The following is an 8600-nucleotide window of genomic DNA, read 5'->3' on the forward strand; positions in this document are numbered from 1 at the left end:
GCGGTGCAGGGCGGCGATGGGGGCGGTGTGGTGGCGCTGGCGGCGGTAGACCTATTCGGGGACAGCTCGGGATCAGGATTTGGTTGCGGGAATTTCCTATTTCCGTGGTAAAATTCCAGATTCCTCCTCTGGGTGGTGTTGCAGCAGGGAGAGATCGTCGGTGGTCGCTTGGTTCTCAGATCCGTCGGGTTTCCAGCGTGCTGGGTGTAAAATTCCTTTCGGATCGAGGTCACTATGGGGCGTCCCAAGCAGAGTTTGGACGAAAATGATGTCGCAGAACTTTTGGCACTCAAGGGAGAGGTGGTTCAGTCGCGTGAGGACACGGCAGAGATGCGTGGTGAGTTAGATGACCTGCGCAAGGACGTCCACGCCATGAATCTCAAGTAGGACACCATGGCCAAAACCATGGCAGGCGTACAGGACGTGGTAACGGCCCTGAACACGCAGCTATCAACAATGGCAGATATACTGAAGAGCTTCAACAGCACTCGTGCCCCAAGCCCTGCGCAACCAACTACTGTCCAAGCAGTGGTGGACCTGGATATTCCTCAGTCGTCCAAGGATGCAATTGAGACTGAACCCACAAGATCGCTGACTGAAGAGCTGCGCAAGCGTTTGGCAATCGAACAAGAGAAAACAAAGCAGTGTGCCCTTCAAATGCCGACCAGTTTACCTCATGTTCGAGTCCCCAATAGACCAGCTGATGAAGCTATGTACCTAGGATAGGGGCATGGACCTGTCCTAAGTACCCTACCCAAGGACATCCCTAGAAGAAGTCACCTTTCAATCGACTTGGAGGTATCCCACTCGATAGATTCAAGACACTCGACCACGAAGCAATCACTCGACCAAATTCCAACCACTCGACTGCCAGGAGATCTAAAGTCACCTTGCACGCAAACGGTCGGTCATTAAGTAGCTTTTATGGTCATCATAGCACTTTATTAGGGGCGTTACCAGTAACCCCCAATCTTAATGTACTTTAAACCTTGCATTACCGAGGGCTGGAGGGGCCTGGCGAACTCTATATAAGCCACCCCCCTCCTCGGTATCAAGGGGGGCACCCCTGTTATTCATACATACATAATTCAGTCGACCGCCTCCGGGCACCGAGACGTAGGGCTGTTACTTCCTCCGAGAAGGGCCTGAACTCGTAATCCTCATGTGCTTACAACTCCTCCATAGCTAAGATCTAGCCTCTCCATACATACCCCCCTACATCACTGTCAGAGTTAGAACCACGACAGTTGGCGCCCACCGTGGGGCTAGGAGTCTTAGCGCCTAGTTTGAGAAGTTGCGATTTTTTCCGATCTCCTTAATCATGGTTTCAGGCGGAGCTTTGGTGGAGGGCCGCGAGATCCATCTCGGCGCGCTCACGTTCATCGCCGACGACTCCGCTTGGCTTCAGGAAGCTCCACTCAACGTCGACGCGCTCCCCGTCCGCGGGGCGACGCACTTTCGCGCATGCGTCTGTGGTGTCCTCCTGTGGCAGCCGTCGACCCAGTATCGGTCGGCTCCCGTGGCATCTCCCCGCCCTGTTTCTCGCCGGCGCAAGCGCTCCGGTCGGTCGAGGCTTCAGAGGTGGGTGAGGCATGCGGTGGCCCGCCAGTCAGCCACCCCACAAATCGCGGCAATCGAGCCCGACGAATCCCTCTACGGCCTGTTCGACCTGTCGACTGGCTCTGCAGAGACCGCATCCGAATGCGACAGCAGTGACCCAGCTGCAGAGGTTCTGGTGATCGATGGGCCACACAGTCCTCCCGGTTTCCCCCGCGCTGACGGAGGCGCGGATGGGGGCGACCCGTCGCGTCCTCACGAGGAGTATCTCCCCGAGCCTCTCACGTCGTTGCAGCGGGAGGAGCTTCACCGCCGAAACATGGATGCACTCCACACTCCTATCGTTGGAGAAACCCCCGAGGCCCAAGCCTTGGAGGACGCGCGCTTGGCTAACTTGGCCGAGCGCACTCGACTGGAGAATCTCCAGCGAATACTCGATGAGCGAGCGCGTCAACGGGCTCCAGAATCCAGTCAACATCAACTCTTTCCGCCCCCGCAGGTATATCGTACTCCGATTCAAAATTTGGCGGCTGCGGCCCGTATAGCAGAGTCGATTCAGCCCTCCTAGTCAGAGGTTGGCAGAGGCTTGTTGCAAATCAGAGCATTGCTCCGGGCAGCGGGAGACCAAAATTCCGCTGTTTCTCAGTCGCGGGACAGGATCCACAGTCGATCCGTTGCAGCGGATACAGTCCAGTCGGCTCACAGCCCAAGATCTCCTCCGAGGCGTGAGGGACGTGGAGACCGGCGTGATCAGTACAGAAGGAATGAGCAGTATGATCACCGATTCGATCGTGATGATCGACGTCGAGTGCCAACCCCTCCCCCAAGGAGTGGATCATATGTGCCTCGACAGCAGGTTGACAGACGCCCTCATAGTGTTGGGCGGAGAATTCCAGTCGACCCCAGGGAACCAGGATTTGATGCGAGATCCATTCTCATTCAAGGTTTGGTCGACAGGAATAGAGCTCACCGAGAAGGCCACGAGAGAGATGCGCCTACCAGTAGCAGAGTACATGTTTCAGGGCCGGAGTGTTTCAGTCGAGCCATCAGAGCCGCTGTAATTCCTTCCAACTTCAGGTTGGCGACTGGAGTTAGTAAGTTCACCGGTGAGTCCAAGCCTGATACTTGGCTCGAAGATTACCGAGTGGCTGTCCAGATTGGCGGTGAGAACGATGAGGTAGCCATGAAGCACCTGCCTCTCATATTAGAAGGCTCGGCCAGAGCGTGGCTGAATCAGTTAGCACCCAGCAGCATTTACACTTGGGAGGATCTCTCCTGAGTGTTTGTCACCACATTTGAAGGAACATGAAAGCGACCTGCAGGCCTTACGAAATTGCGGTCTTGCGTGCAGAAACCGAATGAAACTCTGAGGGATTACATCCAGAGGTGGATCACATTGCATCACACAGTTGAAAATGTACCAGATCATCAAGCAGTTTGTGCCTTTAAAGAAGGCGTTAAGTACAGAGAATTGAATCTGAAGTTCGGTCGAACCGGAGAGATGTCTCTGAATCGGATGATGGAGATTGCCACCAAATACGCTAATGGTGAAGATGAGGATCGACTCCGGAGTGGCAAGCATAAAGCAGTCGCCCAGGAAACCGGAGGAAATTCCAGTCAGAAACAGAAGCGGAAAGCCGAGCCAGCCGCTCCTGGGGAGGCCCTGGCCGTAACCCAGGGAAAATTTAAGGGAAAACCCAAAGGACCTTGGAACCCCAAGAAAGTTAAAGACCAAGATGGAAATGATGTTTTGGATCTACCGTGTCACATCCACACCAAGAAAGATGAAGAGGGTAAACTCATTTACCCAAAGCATACCACTCGACAGTGTCGGCTTCTGATCCAGCAGTTTCAGGGCAAGCAGTCCAAAGATAAGGAAAAGGAGTCGGACAAAGTTGAGGACAAGGAAGATAGTGACGATGGGTACCCCCAGGCCAATTCCACCCTGATGATTTTTGCTGATGTTGAGAGCAAAAGTCGACTGAAGGTTATTAACCGTGAGGTAAATATGGTTGCTCCGGCAACACCCAATTATCTGAAGTGGTCCCAGACTGCCATCACATTCGACCAGTCTAATCACCCTACGCACATTGCCACCCCTGGGAGGCAAGCTCTGGTGGTCGACCCAGTTGTCAAAGGCACTCGACTGACCAAAGTCCTGATGGATGGAGGCAGCGGTTTGAACATACTGTATGTAGAAACATTGAAAGGGATGGGCATTCCGATGTCCAGGCTCAGCACCAGTAACATGAGTTTCCATGGAGTCATTCCTGGGAAGAAAGCCGAGTCACTCGGCCAAATTGCTCTTGATGTGGTTTTCGGTGATTCCAAGAATTACCGCAAGGAAAAGTTGACATTCGAAGTTGTGGATTTCCAAAGTGCTTATCACGCTATTTTGGGCAGGCCAGCTTATGCACGCTTCATGGCTCGACCATGTTATGTGTATCTCAAATTAAAGATGCCTGGTCCCAAAGGTGTGATCACTGTTACAGGCAATCGGAAGAAAGCAGAAGAGTGTTTTCAGAAAGGCTCAAAGATTGCTGACGCTCAGATGGCGGTGGTCGAGCTGCAAGAGTATCAGAAGACTGCAGATCCGAGTGAGTTGCTACGAGCTAAGAAGCCTGCTTCAGAATCAGCTTTTCAGTCGTCCGGTGAAACGAAGGCAGTTCACATTCACCCGACCGATCCAAACGCTGCTCCGACTCACATCTCAACGACGGTCGACTCCAAATAGGAAGAAGCGCTCATCCAGTTCCTCCATGAGAACTGGGACATCTTCGCATGGAAGCCTGCTGACATGCCTGGAGTTCCCAGGGGGCTGGCTGAGCACCGTCTACGAGTCGACCCAAAATTTAAACCTGTGAAAGAACATCTTCGACGGTCCGCCGTCCAGAAGAGGAAGGCCATTGGCGAGGAGGTGGCTCGGCTCTTAGCAGCGGAGTTCATCCGAGAAATTTACCACTCCGAGTGGCTCGCCAATGTTGTCATGGTCCCCAAGAAGGACAAGTCACTTCGCATGTGCATTGATTTCAAGCATATCAATCGGGCCTGCCCGAAAGATCATTTTCCTCTCCCCCGCATCGACCAGATAGTCGACTCGACTGCAGGATGTGAGCGTTTGTCTTTCCTAGACGCCTATTCCGGGTACCATCAGATCCGTCTGTATGGGCCCAACGAGATCAAAACAGCTTTCATCACTCCATTCGGGTGCTTCTGTTATGTCACCATGCCGTTCGGCCTCAAGAATGCCGGAGCCACGTTCATGAGGATGATTCAGAAGTGTTTGCTCACTCAAATCAGTCGGAATGTGGAGGCATACATGGATGATATTGTGGTCAAGTCACGGAAGGGTTCCGACCTGCTGACTGACCTTGCTGAAACCTTTGCCAACCTCAGGAGGTATGATATCAAGCTCAATCCGTCAAAGTGCACGTTCGGAGTTCCAGGTGGGAAGTTACTCGGTTTTCTCGTTTCCGAACGGGGAATCGACGCCAATCCTGAAAAAATTGGTACTATACTCCGGATGAAATGTCCTGTGCGTGTGCATGACGTCCAGAAGCTTACAGGATGCTTGGCCGCTTTAAGTCGATTCATCTCTCGCCTCGGTGAAAAGGCATTGCCTCTTTACCGACTGATGAAGAAGTCCGACAAGTTCGAGTGGATTCCAGAAGCTGATGCAGCGTTTACAGAGCTCAAAGCTCTGCTCTCCACCCAACCGGTGCTTGCTGCCCCAATCAGCAAGGAGCCTTTGCTGATTTACATTGCAGCCATAGGACAAGTTGTCAGTACAGTACTTACGGTCGAGCGGGAAGAAGAAGGAAAGGCCTTCAAAGTTCAGCGCCCAGTATATTATGTTTCTGAAGTTTTGACTCCTTCAAAGCAAATATATCCTCATTACCAGAAGCTTGTATATGGGATTTATATGACCACGAAGAAGGTTGCACATTACTTCTCTGATCATTCCATTACAGTCGTCAGCGATGCTCCACTATTAGAGATTTTTCACAACAGAGATGCAACTGGTCGAGTGGCCAAATGGGCGATTGAACTTCTTCCCCTAGATATCAAGTTTGAGGCAAAGAAAGCTATCAAGTCCCAAGCAATTGCAGATTTCGTCGCCGAGTGGATCGAACAGCAACTTCCGACTCAAGTTCACTCGGAGCACTGGACCATGTTCTTCGATGGATCTAAGATGCTGAATGGTTCCGGTGCTGGGGTAGTATTGGTTTCCCCCCGAGGAGATAAGCTCAGATATGTTCTCCAGATTCACTTCGATTCCTCCAATAACGAAGCAGAATATGAAGCACTTTTGTATGGGTTGCGCATGGCCATTTCACTCGGCGTCCGTCGCCTCATGGTCTATGGCGACTCAGATTTGGTGGTTAATCAGGTGATGAAAGAATGGGACGTCAGAAGTCCAGCTATGACTGGTTATTGCAATGCAGTGAGAAAGTTAGATAAGAAATTCGAGGGGTTAGAGCTTCATCACATCCCCCAACTGAAAAATCAAGCGGCTGATGATTTGGCAAAGATAGGCTCCAAGAGAGAAGCCATCCCCAGCAATGTGTTTTTGGAACACATCCACTCGCCATCAGTCCAAGAAGATCCTTTTACAGATGAAGCCCCGCAGCCAAAGAGTGCCACAGATCCGACTGAAGTTGAAATTCCGGCAGTGGTCGACCTAATCATGGAAGTTCTGGCAATCACCCCTGACTAGACGATACCGTACATCGCGTATATCCTGAGAAAGGAACTCCCGGAGGACGAAGAAGAGGCTCGACAGATCGTCCGTTGATCCAAGGCCTTTACAGTCATAAAGGGATAGTTGTATAGAGAAAGCGCGACTGGAGTCGGTCAGAAGTGTATAACACCAGAAGAAGGTCAGATAATCCTTGATGATATCCACTCGGGGACCTGTGGTCATCATGCGTCCTCTTGGACCATTGTGGCTAAAGCATACCGAGCGGGATTTTACTGGCCAAGAGCGAATGAAATGGCAAAAGAGATAGTCGACAAGTGTGAAGGGTGCCAGTTCTACTCCAACATGTCGCACAAGCCTGCATCAGCCCTGAAGACCATTCCACTCGTCTGGCCCTTCGCTGTTTGGGGATTGGACATGGTTGGCCCATTGAGAACAGGCAGGAGCGGTTTCACACATGTGCTTGTGGCAGTCGACAAGTTTACCAAATGGATTGAAGCTAAGCCTATCAAGAATCTTGATGCTTGCACTGCTATCAGTTTCATCAGAGAGTTAACATTCAGATATGGAGTCCTGCATAGCATCATCACCGACAATGGGTCAAACTTTGATTCAGACAAGTTCAGAGCTTTTTGCGCCTCTCAAGGCACACGAGTCGACTACGCATCGGTCGCCCACCCCCAGTCGAATGGACAAGCAGAAAGGGCAAATGGTCTGATTCTCAAAGGACTAAAGCCTCGGCTGATGCGTGATCTCAAGCACGCAGCAGGCGCTTGGGTCGACGAGCTTCCGTCAGTTCTGTGGGGATTGAGGACCACCCCGAATCGGTCGACTGGAAGAACTCCGTTCTTTCTGGTTTACGGAGCGGAAGCAGTCCTGCCAAGTGATCTACTTCACAATGCACCCCGAGTCGAGCTTTATACCAAAGATGAAGCAGAACAAGCGCAGCAAGACGCAGTCAACCTCCTGGAAGAAGAAAGAGAAATGGCTATGATCCGATCGACCATTTATCAGCAAGACTTGCGTCGATTCCATGCCAGAAATGTGAAGAGTCGAGCCTTCCAAGAAGGAGATTTGGTCCTCCGAGTGAATCAACAGAAACCACACAAGCTCGCTCCTACTTGGGAAGGTCCCTTCATCGTCACCAGAGTCCTCCACAATGGAGCGTATCAGCTTTACAATGTCGATCACCGGATCGATGAGCCACGAGCTTGGAATGCAGAACTGCTCCGCCCCTTTCACACTTGAATTCTCACTCGGATGAGATGTAATAAGAAAAACTTCTGTAGTCTATTTATCAAAGACAAGAGTGTTACAAATTTTCCTATAATTGTTGTTGCTTTTGTTTACGTGTGAAATTCCCCAGTGGGTGGCTTAGCTGCGAATCCGTTTTGCCTAAGTTTGTAAAAAAAATCCTACCGAGTGGTGAGCCAGACTCCCACTCGGAGGCTTAGCTGCAGCCCAGTGCTCGCCTAAGTGTTTAAAAATCCTACCGAGTGGTGAGCCAGACTCCCACTCGGAGGCTTAGCTGCAACCCAGTGCTCGCCTAAGTGTTTAAAAATCCTACCGAGTGGAGAGCAAACCTCCCACTCGGAGGCTTAGCTGCAACCCAGTGCTTGCCTAAGTGTTTAAAAATCCTACCGAGTGGAGAGCAAACCTCCCACTCGGAGGCTTAGCTGCAGCCCAGTGCTCGCCTAAGTGTTTAAAAATCCTACCGAGTGGTGAGCAAACCTCCCACTCGGAGGCTTAGCTGCAGCCCAGTGCTCGCCTAAGTGTTTAAAAATCCTACCGAGTGGTGAGCCAGACTCCCACTCGTAGGCTTAGCTGCAGCCCAGTGCTCGCCTAAGTGTTTAAAAATCCTACCGAGTGGTGAGCCAGACTCCCACTCGGAGGCTTAGCTGTAGCCCAGTGCTCGCCTAAGTGTTTAAAAATCCTACCGAGTGGTGAGCCAGACTCCCACTCGGAGGCTTAGCTGCAGCCCAGTGCTCGCCTAAGTGTTTAAAAATCCTACCGAGTGGAGAGCAAACCTCCCACTCGGAGGCTTAGCTGCAGCCCAGTGCTCGCCTAAGTATTTAAAAATCCTACCGAGTGGTGAGCAGACCTCCCACTCGGGGGGCTTAGATGTAGTCCAGTACTCGCCTAAGTTTGAAAAAATCCTACCGAGTGGAGAGCAGACCTCCCACTCGGGGGCTTAGCTGCAGTCCAGTGCTCGCCTAAGTATTTAAAAATCCTACCGAGTGGTGAGCAGACCTCCCACTCGGGGGGCTTAGCTGCGGTCCAGTACTCGCCTAAGTTTGAAAAAATCCAACCGAGTGGAGAGCAGACCTCCCACTCGAGGGCTTAG

The sequence above is a fragment of the Triticum urartu genome, chromosome 4 (genome assembly GCF_003073215.2).
Source record: "Triticum urartu cultivar G1812 chromosome 4, Tu2.1, whole genome shotgun sequence".
Classification (NCBI taxonomy): Eukaryota; Viridiplantae; Streptophyta; class Magnoliopsida; order Poales; family Poaceae; genus Triticum; species Triticum urartu.